Source organism: Plecotus auritus, assembly GCF_963455305.1.
Source record: "Plecotus auritus genome assembly, chromosome: 2".
NCBI lineage: Eukaryota > Metazoa > Chordata > Mammalia > Chiroptera > Vespertilionidae > Plecotus > Plecotus auritus.
Window position 1 is genome coordinate 104,522,743 of NC_137771.1, and position 21,725 is coordinate 104,544,467.

General features: G+C 41.0%; 1 protein-coding gene and 2 pseudogenes across 8 annotated transcripts in view; 2 read left to right on the forward strand and 1 right to left on the reverse strand.

The window, feature by feature from the left end:
* CCDC138 (coiled-coil domain containing 138) overlaps nt 1-21,725 on the reverse strand; it is a gene marked incomplete at its 3' end in the record, with an annotated part of 288,926 nt that overhangs the window by 161,390 nt on the left and 105,811 nt on the right. The window lies entirely within an intron of this gene.
* On the forward strand, nt 1,011-4,849 carry LOC308241438 (protein ECT2-like; annotated as a pseudogene). Its single transcript has 3 exons — nt 1,011-1,927; nt 2,918-4,378; nt 4,612-4,849. The product of its transcript is annotated as a protein ECT2-like (transcript).
* On the forward strand, nt 7,413-19,894 carry LOC308242598 (GEL complex subunit OPTI-like; annotated as a pseudogene). The gene is made up of 2 exons: nt 7,413-7,428; nt 19,523-19,894. The product of its transcript is annotated as a GEL complex subunit OPTI-like (transcript).

Sequence of the window (21,725 nt, forward strand, 5' to 3'; positions counted from 1 at the left end):
AGTGTAGCCTCATACCACAGAAGTCATAGGAGCCTTGCACCCTGGAGCCAAGAGAGGGCAAGACTCCTTTGTTTGGAAGTTTTAAATATTCAGGTTTCATGTGCTTGCAGTGGCCATGCCCATTCTGGACACTAATTTGTTCCCAGGTATGACTGGCAGATGGATAGGCACCTTCCCACGTCACTCTGGCCTTTACTGGGCATGCGTTTATTGTCCAGTCCCTTCCCTCATTGATCAGCAGGGAGCAGGCTTGGAGAAAGTTAAATGCAGCTTTTGGCAAAGCTGTATAAATGGCATGCCTATACCTAGTCTTCCTTTCCTTCTTTCCTGTTAAATAATAACCAGGTTGTTGCAATGACATCGTACGTATATCCTTTCTAAATTTTAAAAGAAATGGAATGCCTTCCAACAGGCCAAAAATGTCCCAAGAAAAATGTGTTATCACTTAACAATCTACTGTGGAATGGTTCTTGGTGAATCCTAAATAGAGTTTTATTCTTCCATATGGTTTTAGAAACACAAGAGTTTTGATGCTTAAATATTTTATTTGGAAGAAGAGACTTCTATTTATGATAAGTACTCAGTAAAGAAAAGAACTGATTCTATTCCAAGTCTAAGAAATGAAACACTGATTTCAGGCTCTGTTAATACTTACGAGCACAGGGTTTGGAAGCCCTGCCATTTGTAAAAATATGTAATTGTCTTTTGTGGAGATTAAACTGAATACTGAGAACAACAATAAAAAAGAAAAGCCCAGAGTAAGAAGAGGGAAGGAAATAATAAAGATTTGAGCAGAAAAGACATAAAGACTAAAATAAAATATAAAAGATCAATGACTCCAAGAGCTGGTTCTTTGAAAAGATAAACAAATGTGATGAACCTTTAGCCAGACTACTAGTAATCAAGAAACAAAGAGAGGGAGGAATGGCGGTAATGGTGAGAGGAACCAGAGTTTGAAGAAGTGGCATTTCCAGGGCGCTTTGTGAGAGTGTGAACATAGAAGAGTACAAACAATGGCTGACAATAGTGTACTAACATCTGCTGGGAGGACAAGCTTGGCAGACTCTTCCATTTTTTATTCTAAAGTTACTGAAACTTCTAAGGAAAACTTACTTAATGGGCCTACCTTGTATGTTGAAGAAGAAATGCCTCAGTTTGAAACAAGAGTGGTATTGGTTCAAGAAGGTGGGAAACAAGAAGAACTTATAAAAGCCTTAAAGACTATTAAAATAATGGATGTACCAGTTATAAAGATAAAAGAAAGTTCCCCTGGAAAATCAGATGAAAAATTAATAAAAAGTGTGTTAATATGGAAATTAAAGTGCCCTTTGTAAAGATGGAATCATGTAGAAGAGTATGCAAGTTTGGATTCTCCAGAATTTGAAAATGTATTTATAGTCATGGACTTCAGGATCCTGTCTTTACTAAGTTATATAAGACTGACTGTAAAGTTATTGGACCACCAGTAGTATTAAACTGTGCACAAAAAGGAAAGCCTTTGCCGTTTTCATGTCGTCCACTCTACTGTACAAGCATGATGAATCTAGTACTATGTTTTACTGGATTCAGGAAGAAAGAACTAGTCAGATTGGTGACATTAATCCATCACATGGGTGGAGTTATTCGAAAAGACTTTAATTCCAAAGTAACACATTTGGTAGCAAATTGTACACAAGGAGGAAAATTCAAGATTGCTGTGAGCCTGGGTACTCCAATTATGAAGCCAGAATGGATTTATAAAGCTTGGGAAAGGCAGAATGAACAGGATTTCTGCGTATCAGCTGATGACTTTTAGAAATGAATTTAAAGTTCCTCCATTTCAAGATTGCATTTTAAGTTTCCTGGGATTTTCAGATGAAGAGAAAACCAATATGGAAGAAATGACTGAAATGCAAGGAGGTAGCTATTTACAGGTTGAAGACGAAAGGTGCACTCACAAGAGGAGACAAAATGGCAGCAGAATAGACGGACGTGTCCTGAGCCTTGTCCCAGAGCAAATAGAGGGAGCAGCTGAAACGAGTGGAATCCAGCCCGAATTGGCGAAGGAGGCGCAGCTGGTGAGACAGTTTACAGCTGGGAAGGGCAGAGATCCCCCCGATAAAGCAAGACACCCATGAAAAATACACGTGGTGTCTAAATAAGACAAAAGAAAATCATTTGGGCAAAAATAAAAAGGATCCCAAATCAATTATATAGAAAAGATTCCTTTATTAACTTTTGGTCGAGAATATGTTTGTATATTTTCAGAAAACAACTCCAAGACCATGTGGATTCCTACAACAGAGAGGAATTGACAGGTCTGCTCCAACCACGAAGACAAGAGGAGAAACAGTCCAGAGATGGAGGACGCTGACGACGCCTTGCCACGCTAGCAGTCAGCAGCTGTGCGTCGCAGCAGGTTGCCTAGGACCAAACCAGAGAGCGTCGGACCTGCATTGCCACCATGTGCCCACCATCCAGATATCATTGCTGACATGTACACTTAAGGAACTGTTTGACATTGAAACGGGGACTCAGAACTGTTGGACATTGAAATTGTGACTCAAACATTTTTTGTTATTATATATTTATTTCTAGTCTGCAGAGGCAAGATTTTTTAAAGGAATGAAATGGGGGAAAAAATAGATACAGAGACAAAGAAGCATTGAACAGACTGTCAAACTACAGCGGGAAGGCAAAGGAGGTTGGGGGAGGGGGCTGTAAGAGATCAACCGAAGGACTTGTACACATGCATATAAGCATAACCAATGGATAAAAGACACTGGGGGGGAGGGGGAGTAGGTAAAGGCATGTCCTGGGGGGAAGGGGAGGCCGGGGGGAGGTCAATGGGGGAAAAAAAAAGGAGACATATGTACTACTATTTGTAATACTTCAAACAATTAAAAAAATAAAAATAAAAACAAAAAAAAAAAGAAAGGTGCACTCACCTTATAGTTGAAGAGAATATAGTAAAACAACTTCCATTTGAACCTTCAAATAAACTTTATGTTGTCAAGCAAGAGTGGTTTTGGGGAAGCATTCAAATGGATGCCCAAGCTGGAGAAACTATGTATTTATATGAAAAGGCTAATACACCTGAGCTCAAGAAATCAGTGTCACTGCTTTCTCTAAGTACTCCAAACAGCAATCGCAAAAGACGTCATTTAAAAGAGACGCTTGCTCAGCTTTCAAGAGAGACAGACCTGTCACCTTTCCCTCCCCAAACACCTAAGTATTGTACTAAGTCTTCTAAAAATTCCACTCCGGTTCCTTCAAAGCAGTCAGCCAGGTGGCAAGTTGCAAAAGAGCTCTATCAGACTGAAAGTAATTATGTAAATATATTGGCCACAATTATTCAGTTATTTCAGGTATCTTTGGAAGAAGAAGGACAACGTGGTGGGCCTATCCTCACACCAGAAGAGATTAAGACTATTTTTGGTAGTATCCCAGATATTTTTGATGTGCACACTAAGATAAAGGATGATCTTGAAGACCTTATTGTTAATTAGGATTAAAGCAAAAGCATTGGTGACATCTTTCTTAAATATTCAAAAGATTTGGTAAAAAACCTACCCTCCCTTTGTTAACTTCTTTGAAATGAGCAAGGAAACAATTATTAAATGTGAAAACAGAAACCAAGATTTCATACTTTTCTGAAGATCAACCAAGCTAAACTGGAATGTGGACGGCAAAGCCTTGTTGAACTTCTCATCTGACCAGTACAGAGGTTAACTAGTGTTGCATTACTTTTAAATGATCTTAAACATACAGCTGAAGAAAATCCTGACAAAGGCACTCTAGAAAAAGCTTGGATCACTAAAGGAAGTAATGACGCATATTAATGAGGATAAAAGAAAAACCGAAGTTCAAAAGCAAATTTTTGATGTTATTTATGAAGTAGATGGATGCCCAGCCAATCTTTTATCTTCTCACCGAAGCTTAATCCAACGAGTTAAAACAATTTCTCTAGGTGAGCACCCCTGTGACCGAGGAAAACAAGTAACCCTCTTTCTCTTCAATGACTGCCTGGAGATAAGTTATTGGCACTTTTAGGAGTCCTCATGGCCAGACCTGACCCCCAGCTTCTCTTAAGCATATTCACCTAATGCCTCTTTCTCAAATTAAGAAAGTGCTGGACATAAGAGAGACAAAAGACTGCCATAATGCTTTTGTCTTGCTTGTGAGGCCACCAACAGAGCAAGCAAATGAGCTGCTCAGTTTCCAGATGGCATCAGAAGAACTTCCAAAAGAAAACTGGCTCAAGATGCTATGTTGACATGTAGCCAACACCATTTGTAAAGCAGATGCTGAAAATCTTATTTACACTGCTGATCCAGAAACCTTTGAAGTAAATACAAAAGATATGGACAGTACATTGAGTAGAGCATCTAGAGCAGCCGTGGGCAAACTACGGCCCACGGGCCGGATCCGGCCCGTTCGGCTGTTCTATCCGGCCCGCGGAGCCGAAAGAGCGGAGGGTTCTCTTGCTCTCCCCTCCGCTCCTTTACTTTGAATTTATATTAGTTCACACAAACACTCCATACATGCTTTTGTTCCGGCCCTCTGGTCCAGTTTAAGAACCCATTGTGGCCCTCGAGTCAAAAAGTTTGCCCACCCCTGATCTAGAGCAATAAAAAAGACTTCAAAAGGGTTAAAGAGCATTCTTTCTCCAAAACTCCAAGAAGAGTTCTACAAAGGGTTCTTATGACATCCCAAAGTTCAGTGGAGGGAAGAAGTCCTCTCATGTAATGAGTCGTATGCCTAGCACATCATCATTAGAGGTATCCCATCACCTTCCCTTGTCACCCTTCCTTCCTTCTTTGAAAGGAGAAGTCATACTTTAAGTAGATCTACAACTCATTTGATATGAAGCTTTAAAAAATCTTAATTTATAAAAACTTAACACCTCATGTGCAAATAAGGAACTGACTTATATGGTACTTGTCATTAGCACTTGGTGAAAGCCGGAAAGAAGATAGATAACACTAAACTATGCCAGTTGATTTTCTTCTTGAAAGAGTAAAGTTAACTTCTTATATTTTTCAAGTTAATGTATTAAAAGATTATATTAATTTTGATGTAATTTTTCTCTTTGCTTGAATCCTTCATTTGAACACTAATATCTTAAGTCAGTGGTCGGCAAACTCATTAGTCAACAGAGCCAAATATCAACAGTACAACGATTGAAATTTCTTTTGAGAGCCAAATTTTTTAAACTTAAACTTCTTCTAATGCCACTTCTTCAAAATAGATTCGCCCAGGCTGTGGTATTTTGTGGAAGAGCCACACTCAAGGGGCCAAAGAGCCACATGTGGCTCACGAGCCGCAGTTTGCCGACCACGGTCTTAAGTTATTCGTGATACCAGTAACGCTGCAAACTGACACATACAGTAAATAAATTTTATTGGTGGATGCAAAAAAAAAAAACAAAACACAAAGAGAGGACCTGCCCAGTGTGGCTCAGTAGTAGAGCACTGGCTCATGCATCTAAGGGTTACAGGTTAGATTCCTGCTCCAGGACACATACCTGGGTTGCAGGTTGATGCCAGACCTGAATGGGGTACTTTAAGGAGGCATCCAGTCAATGTGTCTCTCTCACATCAATGTTTCTCTCTCTCTCTAAAAATCAATGGAAAAAGATTAAAAATGGTGGCATAGTAAATGGATGCTACACAGACACACTCCAAGGACAAAAGTGGAATTGTAAGTAAAGTACAAAAAAAAAATATCCTGAATAATCAACTGAAGATTAGCTGGAGAGAACCCTGATAACCAAGAACAGAATACAGAGACTTCAGAGAGACTGGTAGGAAGGGTTGAGATGTGAAAGGGCTGGCCTGGCTCCCACAGACAGCAGCTGAAGTTCCAGAGAGATATCTCAGCTCTGGGAGGTTGCCACTAAGAACTCTAGGGTCTAATCCTCAAGCTGGGCACCCCAGTAGAGCACCAACACTGAGAAAGTTGCCCACATATCATCTGGCTGTGAAAAGCAGCAGGGTTGCTGTCTGCTAGGGAGAGACCACTGGAAATGCAGGCACCCACTTAAAGGAACACACAAAATTTAGTGTGCAGCCACTCACCTTGAGCTCCAGCAGAGGGAGGGAAGAGTGGACTGGAGCTGTGTGAGCAGAAGCCAGTGTTGGGGACTCTGGGGATAGAGCTTAGAAGGCAGATAACCCGGTTTCCTGTGCTGAGTCATTCCCTCATACTACGAAGGCCATCTCTCTCAGGCAGACCTTTGCTATCCAGTTAGATTTTGCCTGGGTGGAAGACAGTTGACCAACCTCTTTGGAAAATCCCTTGTCCCACGGTGTGTTGTTTCTGAGGAACATTAAGAGACTGAGACTACTAGCCTCCTGACAGAATCAATTGCCCCACACTGTTGGAAAACTTCTTGCCACACCTGTGGATGATTACCTGAGGGCTACTCAACACTGAATCCAATCAGTCTGCAGGCAAAGGCAGGTCTCTGGAGGCTTTGTGTCTTTGCCTGATCTAATTAGAAACAGTGTTTGACACAGTCCTGCACCAGAGATTGGGATGTGTAGCAGATCTACCTAATACATAGTCACAAACCCAAATAGATTAGTTCACACAACAAAATAACAAAGCTCCAAATATCTACAAAGGAAAGGGGAGGAGGACAAGCTAATATCCCTATCATTGGGAACCTTCCAGGTACATACAAAGAGGGGAAAAGACAAATGAACATGTTTTGTAGGACCTAATTCTCAATAAGAAAATAACCTTGATTTTTAATAAACCATGTATATGTTATCATGAAACATTTAGAAGTGGAACTATTAAAGGCAGGCCAAGACAGGGATGCCCCTCCTAACACCTCTATTATTTAAATACCTTATGCTAGAAAGACTTTATAAAGCAATAGGAAGATCCTGTCTTTTATGTTTTTTTATATCAACTTTCAAAAGTGATAATAAAATAGAATGCTTAACATTGAAAAGTGGACACGATATTCATTAATTCTAAATAATGTAACTGCTTAACTAGAAAACACAAGAAACGACTTAAAAACTATTAGAATGATTTCAGTAAACTGTTCAGTTGCTAAAAAATATAAAAAGCAAGATTACATTGCAAATACCATCAATATCCAATTATAAATAAAGAAAAATATCACATTCACAATACCAAAAAATTTCCAAATCTTGTAAATAAAAAAAAAAACATGCCAAATACACATGTAGAAAACTATAAACTTCATTTAAAAACATACAAAACTGCCCTGGTTGGGTGGCTCAGTTGGTTGGAGCATTGTACCATACACAAAAAGGTTAGAGGTTTGATTTCCCATCAGAACACAGCACAGAGTCATGAAAACCCTCCAACTCTCTCCCCTTGAAGTTACAAGTTGGACAGCTATAATTCAACACTGGATTCCCTGCTCAACACACAAACATATCTGAGACATCATGCAGACATCTAAAAGTGGGTGTAACTGAATGAACAACAGAGACAAAATGAAGAGGGGGTTGAAGGACAGAGAGAAGCCAAAAGCAATAGTATTGAACACCAGGGGTGCAGTCCTCACTAGACAGACCACATCGGAGGGGCAGCATCAGCAATCAGACCTGGGCACACATTGAGGTTGAGCCCAGGGTCAGAAGCAGAGAAAGGGAGCAAAATTCACAGCACTCCAAAAGCCACCAGCATCAAACAAAGGATTCCAAGCCAACCCCATCCCCCTGTGGCCTCCTTGCAGCAACATCTTCTCCTAACTAGTTCAAAAGGACTGAAAAAGCAACAACTTTCCAACCTAAGTAGTCTGTACTCACTGCAGATAAGCCAGGAGGAAAAGCAGAACCACAGACACTCTAACGTCTCACCCATCACAGTGCAGCTGGGTTAACTCAGAGCAGCCCTGTGGGTAGTTTCTGGCTACTGGAGGCTGGCGCTGGGAGCACACAGCAGATACATAGCCCACCCCTTCCAATACATGGGAGTACTGCACTAAGGTTGAGTCATGGAGAGAACTCTGACCTCCAGGTGAATACAAAGTGTTTTCCAAGGCTTAGGCCACACTGCCACACAGAGATCCAGACAGCCCTAGCAATGCAGGTAAGAGAAAATAAAAACTTGTGTTTCCACAATACCAGCTAGAAAACAAAGTAGAGACCTCTACTTAACAACTAAAATTCTTAAAAAGACAAACAAAACAAAAATAAAAGCAGCTTTCACTTCCACAAATGTCCAGGTAGAGAAATAATTTATCAAGCACAATGACTAACCAAGATGACAAGGAAATTCAAATAGAGAGTGAAAAGATCTCCAGAAAATAAAATTAAAGACATAAAAGAAACTCAATGAGATAGAAGAAAACTCAAAAAGGCAATCCAACAAACTCATAAATAAAATCAATAAAGCAAAGGAATACTTCACCAAACAGATTGAAACTATTAAAAAGTAAAAACAAAACAAACAAACAAAACAAAACAAAAAACTACAACAACAAAACAAAAAAAAAACAAATACACACACACACACAGAAATTCTGGAGCTGAGAAATGCAATAAAATAAATGAAAAAATAAACTAGCAAGCTTGGGAAATAGAGCAGACCAGATGGAGGAAAAAATTAGTGATGTAGAAGATAGAAATCTAGAAATGACACAGGTGGAAGAAGATAATCAAGAATTTTTAAAAAAGAATAAAATAAAAGAACACTATGAGAACAATCTGACTCTATTAGAAAGAACAATATAAGAAAAATGGGTATATCACAAGGAGAAGAGTGGCAAATGGGAACACAAATAATTGATGAAAACATCTAAAACCTTCGGAAAGAAGTAGATACTAAGATATAAAAATATAAGAACAGCTAATTATATCAATCCAAAAAGGCCTCCCCGAGAGAAACCAAGATGGCGGCATAGGTAAACACCTAAACTGCTGCCTCGCACAACAATTTCAAAACTACAAAAGACAGAATGGACACCATCCAGAACCACAGTAAAGCTGGCTGAGTGAAAATTCTACAACTAGAAGGAAAGAGAAAACCTCACAGAGAATTGGAGGTACGGCAAAGGGGCTTTGTGCGCGCAGAGAGGAAGGGCGGCTGAGAGCCTGGCTGACTTTCTCTGGCGGAAGGGGGAAGGAAGCCTCCGACCGCACTGAACCCCAGTTCTGACTGCACTGAACTCCAGTTCCAGGCGAACCCCTGGGGACCCACGCTCTTACGGGGGGGAGTCTGGACTCTCGGGCGGAGACTCGAGCTGGGAAAGGCAGAAGTCTGAGGGCGCACGCGGGCCAGTGCGAACAAAGGCTGCGGAGGTTGCCACAGGCTTTCCCTAGTGGAAGGGAGTCAGAGGATCCTGACTGCACTGAGCCCCAGTTCTGACTGCAGTGAACCCCAGTTCCAGGCGAGCCCCTGGGGACCCACGCTCTTGTGGGGGGAGTCTGGACTCTCGGGCGGAGATTCGGGAGCCGGGGAAGGCGGAGGACTGAAAGTGCGCACGTGCACGCGCGTGCCAGTGCGCACAAAGGCTGCGGAGGTTGCCACAGGCTTTCCCTAGTGGAAGGGAGTCAGAGGCTCCTGACGGCACTGAGCCCCAGTTCTGACTGCAGTGAACCCCAGTTCCAGGCGAGCCCCTGGGGACCCACGCTCTTGTGGGGGGAGTCTGGACTCTCAGGCGGAGACTCGAGCTGGGGAAGGCGGAGGACTGAAAGTGCACATGCGCGCAAGGGCAAGGCTGACAGGAAGCCAAGACTAAGACTCCACCCCATCCAAGCTGAGCACAGAGGCTATTGCAATTTGGCAAGTCTAATCCTATAAGGCTGTCTCCAGCACCGAACTTCTCCCAGCATAGACACAGCTGATCCTTACAGCCAACTGGCCCGGAGGTTAATTCTTCCCAGTGATACCAACAACAATAAAGACTTAATTACAACAAGGCTGTACACACAGTCCACAAAGGGGTGCACCAAGAGTGTCCACCTCAGGTTAACTGGGGAAGCAGACCCACTGGGCCATATTGGAAACCTAGCACAAATATCTACCTTACCAACTCAGGGAATCAGTGAAAATGCGGGGTCAAAGAATCAGATCACAAACGAAAGAAATGGAGGAAAACAAACGACTGGATATAGAATTCAAAACCACGGTTATAAGACTTTTTAAGAATATCCTAGAAAAGGCCGATAAATATAACGAGACCCTCGAAGATATGAAAAAGGACCAACTAGAAATTAAACATACACTGACTGAAATAAAAAATATTATACAGAGACCCAGAAACAGAATAGAGGAACACAAGAATCAAGTCAAAGAATTGAAATACAAAGAAGCAAAAAACACTCAACCGAAAAAGCAAAAAGCAAAAAAAAAAATCCAAAAAGTTGAAGATAATGTAAGAAGACTCTGGGACAACTTCAAGTGTACCAACATCAGAATTATGGGGGTGCCAGAAGAAGAGAGAGAGCAAGATACTGAAAACCTATTTGAAGAAATAATGACCGAAAACTTCCCCCACCTGGTGAAAGAAATAGACTTACAAGTCCAGGAAGCCCACAGAACCCCAAACAAAAGGAATCCAAAGAGGACCACACCAAGACACATCATAATTAAAATGCCAAGAGCAAAAGACAAAGAGAGAATATTAAAAGCAGCAAGAGAAAAACAGTTAATTACCTACAAGGGAGCACCCATACGACTGTCAGCTGACTTCTCAACAGAAACTATGCAGGCCAGACGGGAGTGGCAAGAAATTTTCAATGTGATGAATAGCAAGAACCTACAACCAAGATTACTCTACCCAGCAAAGCTATCATTCAGAATTGAAGGGCAGATAAAGAGCTTCACAGATAAGAAAAAGCTGAAGGAGTTCATCACCACCAAACCAGTATTATATGAAATGCTGAAAGGTATTCTTAAAGAAGAGGAAGAAGAAAAAAGTAAAGAGAAAAATTATGAACAACAAATACATATCTATCAACAAGCAAACCTAAAAATCAAGTGAATTAAAAACCTGAGGAACAGAATAATCTGGTGAATATAATAGAATCAGGGGCATAGAAAAGGAGTGGACTGATAATTCTCAGGGGGAAAGGGGTATGGGGGGTTCATGAAGAGAATGGACAAAAATCATACACCTATGGATGAGGACAGTGGGGGGGAGGTAAGGGCAGAAGGTGGGGTGGGAAATGGGTGGAGGGGAGCTATGGGGGGAAAAAGGAGAAATAATTGTAATAATCTGAATAAAGATTTATTTAAAAAAATAAAAAAATAAAAAAAAATTAAACTGCAAAAAAAAAAAAAAAACAAAAAGGCCTCCCCAAGGCACACTACATAAAAACTGTCAAAAATTAACAACAAAGAAAGAATTCTCAGGGAAGCCAGGGAAGAGAAGACAGTAACCTATAAACGAAATTCCATTAGATTATCATCTGATTTTTCAGCAGAAATCCTAAAAGCTAGAAGAGTTTCAATTTATTAAAACAGAGAAATCACAAGCCATGAATAACATATTCAGCCAAGTTATCTTTAGATATTAAGGAGAAATAAAGACTTTTCTAGACATACAGAAGCTGAAGGAATTTACCACCACAAGAGCTGCATTTAGGAAATACTGAAGGGTGTGCTATCTGAAAAAAAAAGACCAAAAGACAAAAAACTATGAGCAGCATGACTAACAGACAGAAGAAAAAAATTGCTACTCTTTTTGAGAACAGGGTATCAAACACTTAAATGTCTCATAACACACAAAGGAAACCAAAAAAAAAGTTTTAAAAAGAAGAAAATACTGCAATTTGGAAATGAACTCACAGCATAAAAAGGGATAATTTATGACAACAAAAACAGAAAAGGAAGGTTATAAAGGACTGAACTTACACAGGTGAATGGAGATAAGATGAAATCAGAAGAAAAAGGACAACGATATATATGAAACTTTCTTTTGCATAAACCTAATGGTAACCACACACAAAACCTAGAACTGATACACATATAATAGAATAAGAGGAAATGAAGGGAAAATCATAGAATACCACCAAACTAAAACAACAGACACAAAAAGAAGGGGGAAAAAACAATGGATACACAGAGCCACCAGAATAGAAAAGATAAAATGGTTATTGGAAATCCTCATGCTTCAATAATCACCAAAAATGTAAAAGGACTGAACTCACAAATTAAAAGGCACAGAGAGAACTCCAGGGACTCTCAGGGTGTGTGACCCTTCTGCTGACACCCCACAGTGGCCAGGGGCCCCATGTATCCTAGTGCCTGGGCTCTCTGGTGACTCTCAGAGTGTGCAACCCTCCCAACAACGTGCTGCAGCGGCCACAGGCCTGCGTGTCTCAGCGCCTGAACCCTTTGGTGAGAGCAAAAATGAAAAGACAAAGAAACAACCCCCCCACCACAAAAAAGAATAATAAAACAAGGAAAAACATGAAAGTAAAGGAAAGAAGGAATCACCAAAAAGGAACTAAACGAAAAGGGCACATGCAATATGTCAGAAAAAGAATTAAGACAAAGGGTCATACAATTCATAAACTGGATGGATGAGAAAATCAAAAAGTTATGTAAGAATCAAGAGGCTATCAAGAATTATATAGTTAAAATAAAAATCACAATGGCAGGTTACAATAGTAGACTAGAAGAAGCGGAGGACCAAATTAGTGAGTTAGAAGACAAGGCAGGAAAACACACCCAATCTGAATAGCAACTGGAGAAAAAATTTGGAAAGCAGGAGGAGAGCCTTAGGGAACTTTGGGAAACCATGATATGAACTAACATACATATAATAAGGGGGCCAGAAGGAGAAGAAGCAAGGGTTAGAAAACCAATTTGACAAATAATGACAGAAAACTTCCCTGATTTGGGGAAGCACAGAGTCCCAAACAAGATGAACTCAAAAAGATCCACACAAAGACACGACACAATTCAATGACAAATGCTAATGACAAAGAGAGAATCTTAAAGGCTGCAAGAGAGAGGCAGAGAGTTACCTACACGGGATTTCCCATTAGATTATGAAATGATTTTTCAACAGAAACACCTCAGGCCAGAAGGGAATGGAATGAAATATACAAAGTGATGCAAAGCAAGGGACTACATCCAAAAATACTTTATCCAGCAAGGCTTTCATTCAAATTGAAAGGGAAATCAGAAGCTTCACAGACAAAAAAAAAAAAAAAAAAAAAAAAGGCTAAGGGAGTTTATCACTACCAAGCCAGCAATGCAAGCAATGCTAAAGGGACTGTCGCATAAAGAAGAAATAGAAAGGGAAGAAGGAACATAGGCATAAAGAATAGAAATGGCTACAAACAAGTACCTATCAATAATAACCTTAAATGAAAATTGACTAGATGCTCCAATCAAAAGACAGGGAGTGGCTGAATGGGTAAGAAAACATGACCCATATATATGCTGTCTGCAAGAGACCCACCTCTGAACAAGGGACTCACAGAGACTGAAAGTGAGGGGATGGAAAAAAAATTTTTCAGGCAAATTAAAGTTAAAAGAGAGCTGGAGTAGCAATACTTGTATATGACAAAATAGACCTCAAAGTGAAGGCCATAATAAGAGATAAAGAAGGCCTCTAGGAAACATATATGCACCCAATACAGGACCACCAAATTACATAAAAAAACTTCTGGAAGATATCGAGGGAGAGAGTGACAGCAATAAGATCATAGTAGGGACTTTAATACGCCATTGATATCACTGGATAAATCCTCTAGACAAAAAATCAGCAAAGAAACAGCAATCCTAAACGACTCACTAGATCAGATGAACTTAATCAACATCTTCAGAACATTTCACCCCAAAGCTACAGAATATGCATTCACCTCAAGTGCACATGGGACATTTTCAAAGATAGACCACATAATGGGACACAAGCAAAGTCTCGTCAAATTCAAGGAGATTGAAATCATATCAAGCATCATCTCAGATCACAATGGCATAATATTAGAAATCAACTACAATAAAAAAATTCAAACACTTGGAGGCTGAATAGCATGCTATTAAACAATGATTGGGTTACCAGAGATATCAAAGAAGAAATAAAACACATCCTGGAAACAAATGACGATGAAAACACAACAACCCAAAATCTATGGGACACAGTGAAAGCAGTCTTGAGAGGGAAGTTCATAGCATTATAGGCCTACCAAAAAACAAACAAATAAGAAAAACTGGTAATAAATTATCTAACTCTAAAACTTAAAGAATTAGAAAGAAAAGGCCAGAGTGAGCAAAAGGAAGGAAATAATGAAGATCAGAGCAGAAATAAATGACATAGAGACCAAAAAAAACCAAAAACAATGCAAAAGATCAATGAAACCAAGAGCTGGTTCTTTGAAAGGATAAACAAGATTTATGAACCTCTACCCAGGTTCACCAAAAGCAAAGAGAGTGGAACAAAATAAAGAGAATCAGAAATAAAAGAAGCAAAATAACAACAGACCCCACAGAAATACAAAGGATTGTAAAAAAAAAAAAAATACTATGAACAGCCCTAACCGGTTTGGCTCAGTGGATAGAGCGTCAGCCTGTGGACTGAAGGGTCCCAGGTTCGATTCCAGTCAGGGGCATGTACCTTGGTTGTGGGCACATACCCAGTAGGGGGTGTGCAAGAGGCAGCTGACCGATGTTTCCCACTCATAGATGTTTCTAACTCTCTATCCCTTTCCCTTCCTCTCTGTAAAAAAAAGTCAATAAAATATATTTAAAAAAATACAGTGAACAACTCTATTCCAACGAACTGGTCAACCTAGAAGAAATGGACATATTCCTAGAAAAATATGACCTTCCAAAACTCAATCAGGAAGATTCAAAAAATCTGAATAGGCCGGTAACTATGGAGGAAATTGAAGCAATAAGAAAACTTCCAGCAAACAAAAGCCCGGGGCCAGACGGCTTCAAAGGGGAGTTTTACCCCACATTCAAAGAAGAACTAAAACCTATCCTCCTCAGACTATTCCAAAAAATTCAAGAGTAAGGAACACTTCCAAGCTCTTTCTTAGAAGCCAGCATTATCCTAATCCCCAAACCAGATAAAGACACTACAAAGAAAGAGAACTATAGGCCAATATCTCTAATGAACATAGATGCTAAAATCCTCAACAAAATTCTAGCAAATAAGATACAGCATTACATTAGAACAATGACCAAGTAGGATTTATTCCAGGGATGCAAGGATGATACAACATCCACAAATCAATAAACGTGATATCTCACATAAGCAAATTGAGAGATTAAAATCAAATAATCATATAAATTAATGCAGAAAAAGCATTTGACAAAATCCAATACCCTTTCTTGATAAAAACTCTCACCAAAGTGGGAATAGAGGGATCATATCTCAACATAATAAAAGCTTATACGACAAACCTACAGCCAACATCATACTCAATAGCCAAAAACTAAAACCATATCTCCTAAAAACAGGAACAAGACAGGGATGCCTGACTTTCACCCTGCCTGTTTGATATACTACTGGAAGTGCTAGCCATAGCGATCACACAAGAAGAAGAAATAAAAGGCATAGAAATTGGAAGAGAAAAAGTAAAACTGCCATTATTCACAGATGACAGACATATTGTATATAGAAAACCCTAAAGAGTCCATCAAAAAACTACTGGATCAAATAAATGAATTCGGCATTGTAGCAGGATACAAAATTAACACCCAGAAATCTATGGCTTTTTTATACACCAATAATAAACTCACAGGAAGAGAAACAAACAAACAAAAAAGTCCCATTTAAGACTACACCAAAAAAATTAAGATACCTAGGCATAAAGATAACTAAGGAAGTGAAAGACCTGTACTCAGAAAACCACAGGACATTGAAAAAAGAGATAGAGGAAGACATAAACAATTGGAAGAATATACCGTGTCCATGGATTGGTAGAATCAACATCATTAAAATGTCTATCCTATCCAAAGCAATCTATAGATTTATTGCAATCCCCAATAACATACCAACTGCATACTTCAAAGACCTAGAACAAACTCTCCAAAAATTCATATGGAATTTTAAAAAAGGCCCTGAATAGCTGCAGCAATCTTGAGAAAGAACAACTAAGTAGGAGAGATCACAATACCAGATATCAAGCTATATTACAAAGCCAATGTTCTCAAAACTGCCGGGTACTGGCACAAGAACAGACATATAGACCAATGGAATAGAATAAAGAACCCAGATATCGACCCAAACCACTAGACTCAATCAATATTTGACAAAGGAGGCATGAACATACAATGGAGTCAAGACACTCTCTTCAATAAATGGTGCTGGGGAAATTGGACAGATACATGCAAAAAAATGAAACGAGACCACCAACTTACACCATACACAAAAATAAACTCAAAATGGATAAAGGACTCAAACATAAGACAGGAAACCATAAAAATACTAGAGGCCCGGTGCAGGAATATCGTGCACGGGAGTGTGTGTCCTTCAGCCCAGCCTGAACCCTCTCCAATATGGGACCCCTCCAGGGATGTCCGACTGCCCATTTAGGCCCGAGACTAAGGGATTGGGCCTAAACGGGCAGTCAGACATCCCTCTCACAATCCAGGACTGCTGGCTCCCAACTGCTCGCCTGCCTGCCTGCCTGATTGCCCCTAACCGCTTCTGCCTGACAGCCTGATAACCCCCTAACCACTCCCCCTGCCAGCCTAATTGATGCCTAGCCAGCCTGTTTGCCCCTAACTGCCCTCCCCTGCAGGCCTGGTCACCCCTAACTGCCCTCCCCTGGAGGCCTGGTCACCCCTAACTGCCCTCCCCTGCAGGCCTGGTTTCCCGCAACTGCTCTCCCCTGCAGGCCTGGGTCCCCCCCAACTGCCCTTCCACACAGGCCCAGTCACCCCCAACTTCCCTCCTCTGCCAGCCTGGTCACCCCTAACTGCCCTCCCCTGCAGGCTTGATCGCCCCCAACTGCCCTCCCTTGCAGGCCTGGTCCCTCTCAACTGCCCTCCCCTGCTGGCCTGATTGCCCACAACTGCCCTCCCTTGCAGACCTGGTCCCTCCCAACTGCCCTCCCCTGCTGGCCAACTTGTGGTAGCCATCTTGTGTCCACATGGGGGCAGCCATCTTGTGTATTGGAGTGATGGTCAATTTGCATATTATTCTTTTATTAGATAGGATAGAGGTCTGGTGCACATGTGGGGGCCTGCTGGTTTGCCCTGAATGGTGTCCCGGATCAGGGTGGGGTTCCCTTGGGGCTTGGGGTGGCCTGGGCGAGTGGCCTGTGGTGGTTTGCAGGCCGGCCACGCCCCCCAGTGACCCAAGCAGAGGCTCTGGTGTCTGGGATTTACTTATCTTCTATAACTGAAACTTTGTAGCCTTGAGTGGAGCCAAGCTTCCTGCTGGCTCTGTGGCTACAGCCATTTTTGTTGGGATTTATTTATCTTCTATAATTGAAACTTTGTAGCCTTGAGTGGAGGCCTGGGCCCGCCAGAGCAGGCGAAAAGCTTGGCTTCCTCCATCACTGGGGGCAACTCAAGCCTCCTGCTCTCTCCAGCTATGTGGCTGCCGCCATTTTTGTTGGGATTTATTTATCTTCTATAATTGAAACTTTGTAGCCTTGAGCAGAGGCCTGGGCCCGCCAGGGTGTGCGGAAAGCTTGGCTTCCTCCATTGCCGGGGAAACCCAAGCCTCCTGCTCTCTCTGTGGCCGCAGCCGTCTTGGTTGGGTTATTTTGCATACTCGCTCCTGATTGGCTGGTGGTCGTGGCTTGTGAGTGTAGCGGAGGTACGGTCAATTTGCATATTACTTTTTTATTAGATAGGATTAGAGGAATCCACAGCCAGATAAATCTCAGACATATGCCAAAGCAATTTCTTCACAGATACCGCTCCTAGGGCAATGGAAACTAAAGAGAAAATAAACAAATGGGACTACATCAAAATAAAAAGCTTCTGCACAGCAAAAAGAAACCATCAATAAAACAACAAGAAAGCCCAATGTATGTGAGAACATATTTGCAAATGTTATCACTGATAAAGATTTAATCTCCAACATCTACAGGGATCTTATACAACTTAATAAAAGGAAGATAGAAAATCCAATCAAAAAATGGGCAAGGGACTTAGACACTTTTCAAAAATGGACATACAGAAGGCCAAGAGACATATGAAAACATGCTCAAAGTCACTAATCACCCAAGAAATGCAAATCAAAATGACAATGAGCTACCATCTCACACCTGTCAGAATGGCTATCATCAACAAATCAACAAGTGCTGGCAAGGATGTGGAGAAAAAGGAACCCTCATGCACTGCTGGTGGAAATGCAGACTGGTACAGCCACTCTGGAAAACAGTATGGCGTTTCCTTAAAAAATTAAAAATGGAATTTCCATTTGACCCAGTCATCCCACTTCCAGGATTATATTCCAAGAAATCAGAAAGGACATATGCACCCCTATATTCATAGCAGCACAATTTACAATAGCTAAGATTTGGAAACAACCTAGATGCCCATCAGCAGATGAGTGGATTAGAAAACTGTGGTACATCTATACAATGGAATACTATGCTGCTGTAAAAAAAGAATGAACTCTTACCATTTGCAACAGCATGGATGGACATGGAAAGCATTATGCTAAGCGAAATAAGCCAGTGGGAGAAAGATAAATATCACATGATCTCACTCATTTGTGGAATATGATGAACAACATAAACTGATGAACAAAAGTAGATCCAGAGACAGAGAAGCATTGAACAGACTGTCAAACTTCAAAGCGAAGGCAGGGGAGGTGGGGGGGAGGGGCGGTAAGGGATCAACCAATGGACTTGTATGCATGCATATAAGCATAACCAATGGGCACAGACACTAGGGGAGTGAGGGCATGTGCTGGGGGGTGAGGTTTGGCTGGGGAGAGGTCAATGGGGGGAAAAGGAGACATGCAATACTATATGTATACTTCAAACAATAAAAATTTAAAATAAAAACATACATAAATTTTCTAAAAATAAATAAATAAAATAAAACAAATAAAAGGCACAGAGAGTGGGTTAGATAAAAAACTAAATCAAATTATATTCTGACTTCAGGAGACACTCTCAGCTGCAAGGATAAACATAGAGTTAAAGTGAAGGGGTAGATAATCATACTCTAAGAAAATGGAATCCAGAGAAAATCGGGTATTAATTGTACTTAAATCAGACGAAACAGATATCAAGATTTTAAAAAAATAAAGGTAACAGGAGACAAAGATGGACATTTTATAATGACAAAGGGGATAATAAATTAAAAAGCCATTACATTTATCAATTTGGGACACCCAATATATGCACCCAACTGGGAGCACAAAAATACATACAGCAACTACTAAGAGAACTAATGGAAGAAAGTGACAACACAAATACAGTAGGGGACCTACACATCCCACTGACAGCTATGAACAGATCATCCCAATGGAAAATCAATAAGGTAATATCAAGGGCCAAGTGGTAACAGTTGCAGTATGCCACCAAACACTGCTGAATTTGTCACTGCCATCCCACAGGATATGACTCATGATCCCAGACACCAACTCCTTTTGGCCTGTCCCCCATGGCCTGAGCTGCAGAAGGGTGGAAGGAGCCACATCAGCTGCAGCTGGCCAACAGGGCCCTCAAATCTCTGTCTGAAGCAAGATGCTGCTGAGTGACATGTCCTGGACAGAAAAGGATTAATTTTTAGATGTGATATACTGGTTCTGACAGATCATCACTGTGGTCCTAGGAGTCTATGGAGAGTGTGCCCATTGCCAGGTTTCTTGGGAATAACAGGATTCTGCCTTATTAATGCAGGAGTCCTGTCCATCCACCTCAGTAACTACCTAGATAGATGAGGAAGAATATGGTGGCACATGGGAGCTCATGAAAGAAGAGTTTATGACATCTTTTGCCTTGTTCATGGTCATCTGGATCATCTTTACACTGCCACACACTATGACTGATTGTATACAGTCCCCACCTGCTCCCTATTGGGTCCAAACGACCCTTTTAGTTATAGCATGTAAAGATAATTATAAGGGCACCTCAGCCACCTTGGAACCTGAAAGACCCATGTTTCCTGAACTGAAAATCAGTGTGTTGGGTATCAGTGTTTTTTATGGAGAGTTGTGACCTGAAACTTTTAAAAGAACCATCCACTTTAGAAGAAGCATTTCTTAACTGTCCATCACCAACCATTTCTTCTTGGATACCATCATGAAACACCAGTTTGCCAATTAGAGCTGTCACTTAATTTGATGCACCTCTGGATCCAGATGAAACATTAAATTGGCTTCCGCATGTCTCTATCAGGTGTATAGTTTTTAAAATCTCATTGGCATTTCCAGTTTTCTGAAAACAGTATGGCAGTATCAGTGTGGTCCATAGCACAGTACAAGCAGTATCTAATAACAGTTTTCACTGCAGAATGGTATTAGATACTTGAGTAAATCAGATCTTTAATTGACAAAACCGATATTTATAGTTTTTCATCCCAGAACACTAGAAAATTTATTGTTCTCTAGTACACATGGAACATTCATAGGGATAGACAATATATTGGGAAACAAAACTAGTCACAAAAAATTTATGAAGATTGAAATCATACCAAGCATATTCTCTAACCACAATGCTTTGATGTTGCAAATTAGCTGCAAAAAAAGAAAGCAGAGAAAAACTCAAATATGTGAAGATTAAACAACATGCTACCAAACAATGACTGAGCCAAAGAAGAAATAAGAGATCAAAACATACACAGAGACAAATGAGAATGATAATATGACATGTAAAAATTATTGGGATATAGCAAAAGCAGTACTAAGAGGGAAGTTTATATCATTACAGGCCTATTTCAGAAAACAAGAAAAATAACATATAAATAACATTTCACCCTAAAGAACTAGGAAAACAAGAACAAACAAAGCCCTAAGTCAGTAGAAGGAATGAAATAATAAAATTAGAGCAGAATTTAAAAAAAGAACAGGAGGATCCAAGATGGCGGCGTAGGAAAACACCTAAACTGCTGCCTCGCACAATTTCAAAACTACAACTAAAAGACAAAACGTCTATCACCCAGAACCACGGAAAAGCTGGCTGAGTGGAAGTTCTACAACTAGAAGGAAAGAGAAAACAGCATTGAGAGGTGCGCAAGCTCTGAAAAGCTGAGGTATGGGGGCGCGTGAATCGGGCTGGCGACGGGTGACTGGGAGCGCTGCTGTTTTCAACACGAAGGGAGACAAGCTCCCGATTACTCCGAACTCCAGTTTCTGGGGAGACGCGGGGGACCCAAACTCCTACGGGGAGAAGCTGGACTGTCTGCCATCGGGTCGGAAAGTGAGGGAGGCTTGCATGCAGGGCTGTGCGCAGAAATAATTGTTTACTGTGGTGGGGCACAAGACGCGGGGATGCGGTCAGAAACGCAGAGCCAGCTCACTGGCAGCCATCGCTGTTTGCCACACCCTAGCCTAGTCACGCCCTGAGACCCCGCCCCACACAATCTACAAACCCACCGAAGCTCCAAGCAGCAACTTTAGCATATGAATGGCCTGCCCTATCGCAGCTTAACCTAGCAAACTTGCAGCCCCAGTCAGACAGCTCCAAAACCTCCAAACCCCAAGCAAAGAGGAGAAAACTGTAGTTCTCGCTGTAGCTCCTGCTGGGTGGCCTCAGACAGTAGCTGACCTGCACCCCAATGGAGATCCAGAAGCCAGTGTACCTAGTGGTCAGTGTGAGACACCAGATTTCAACTCCTCACATCCATAAGTGACACATTCAAGAGGCACACTCAGTGAGCAC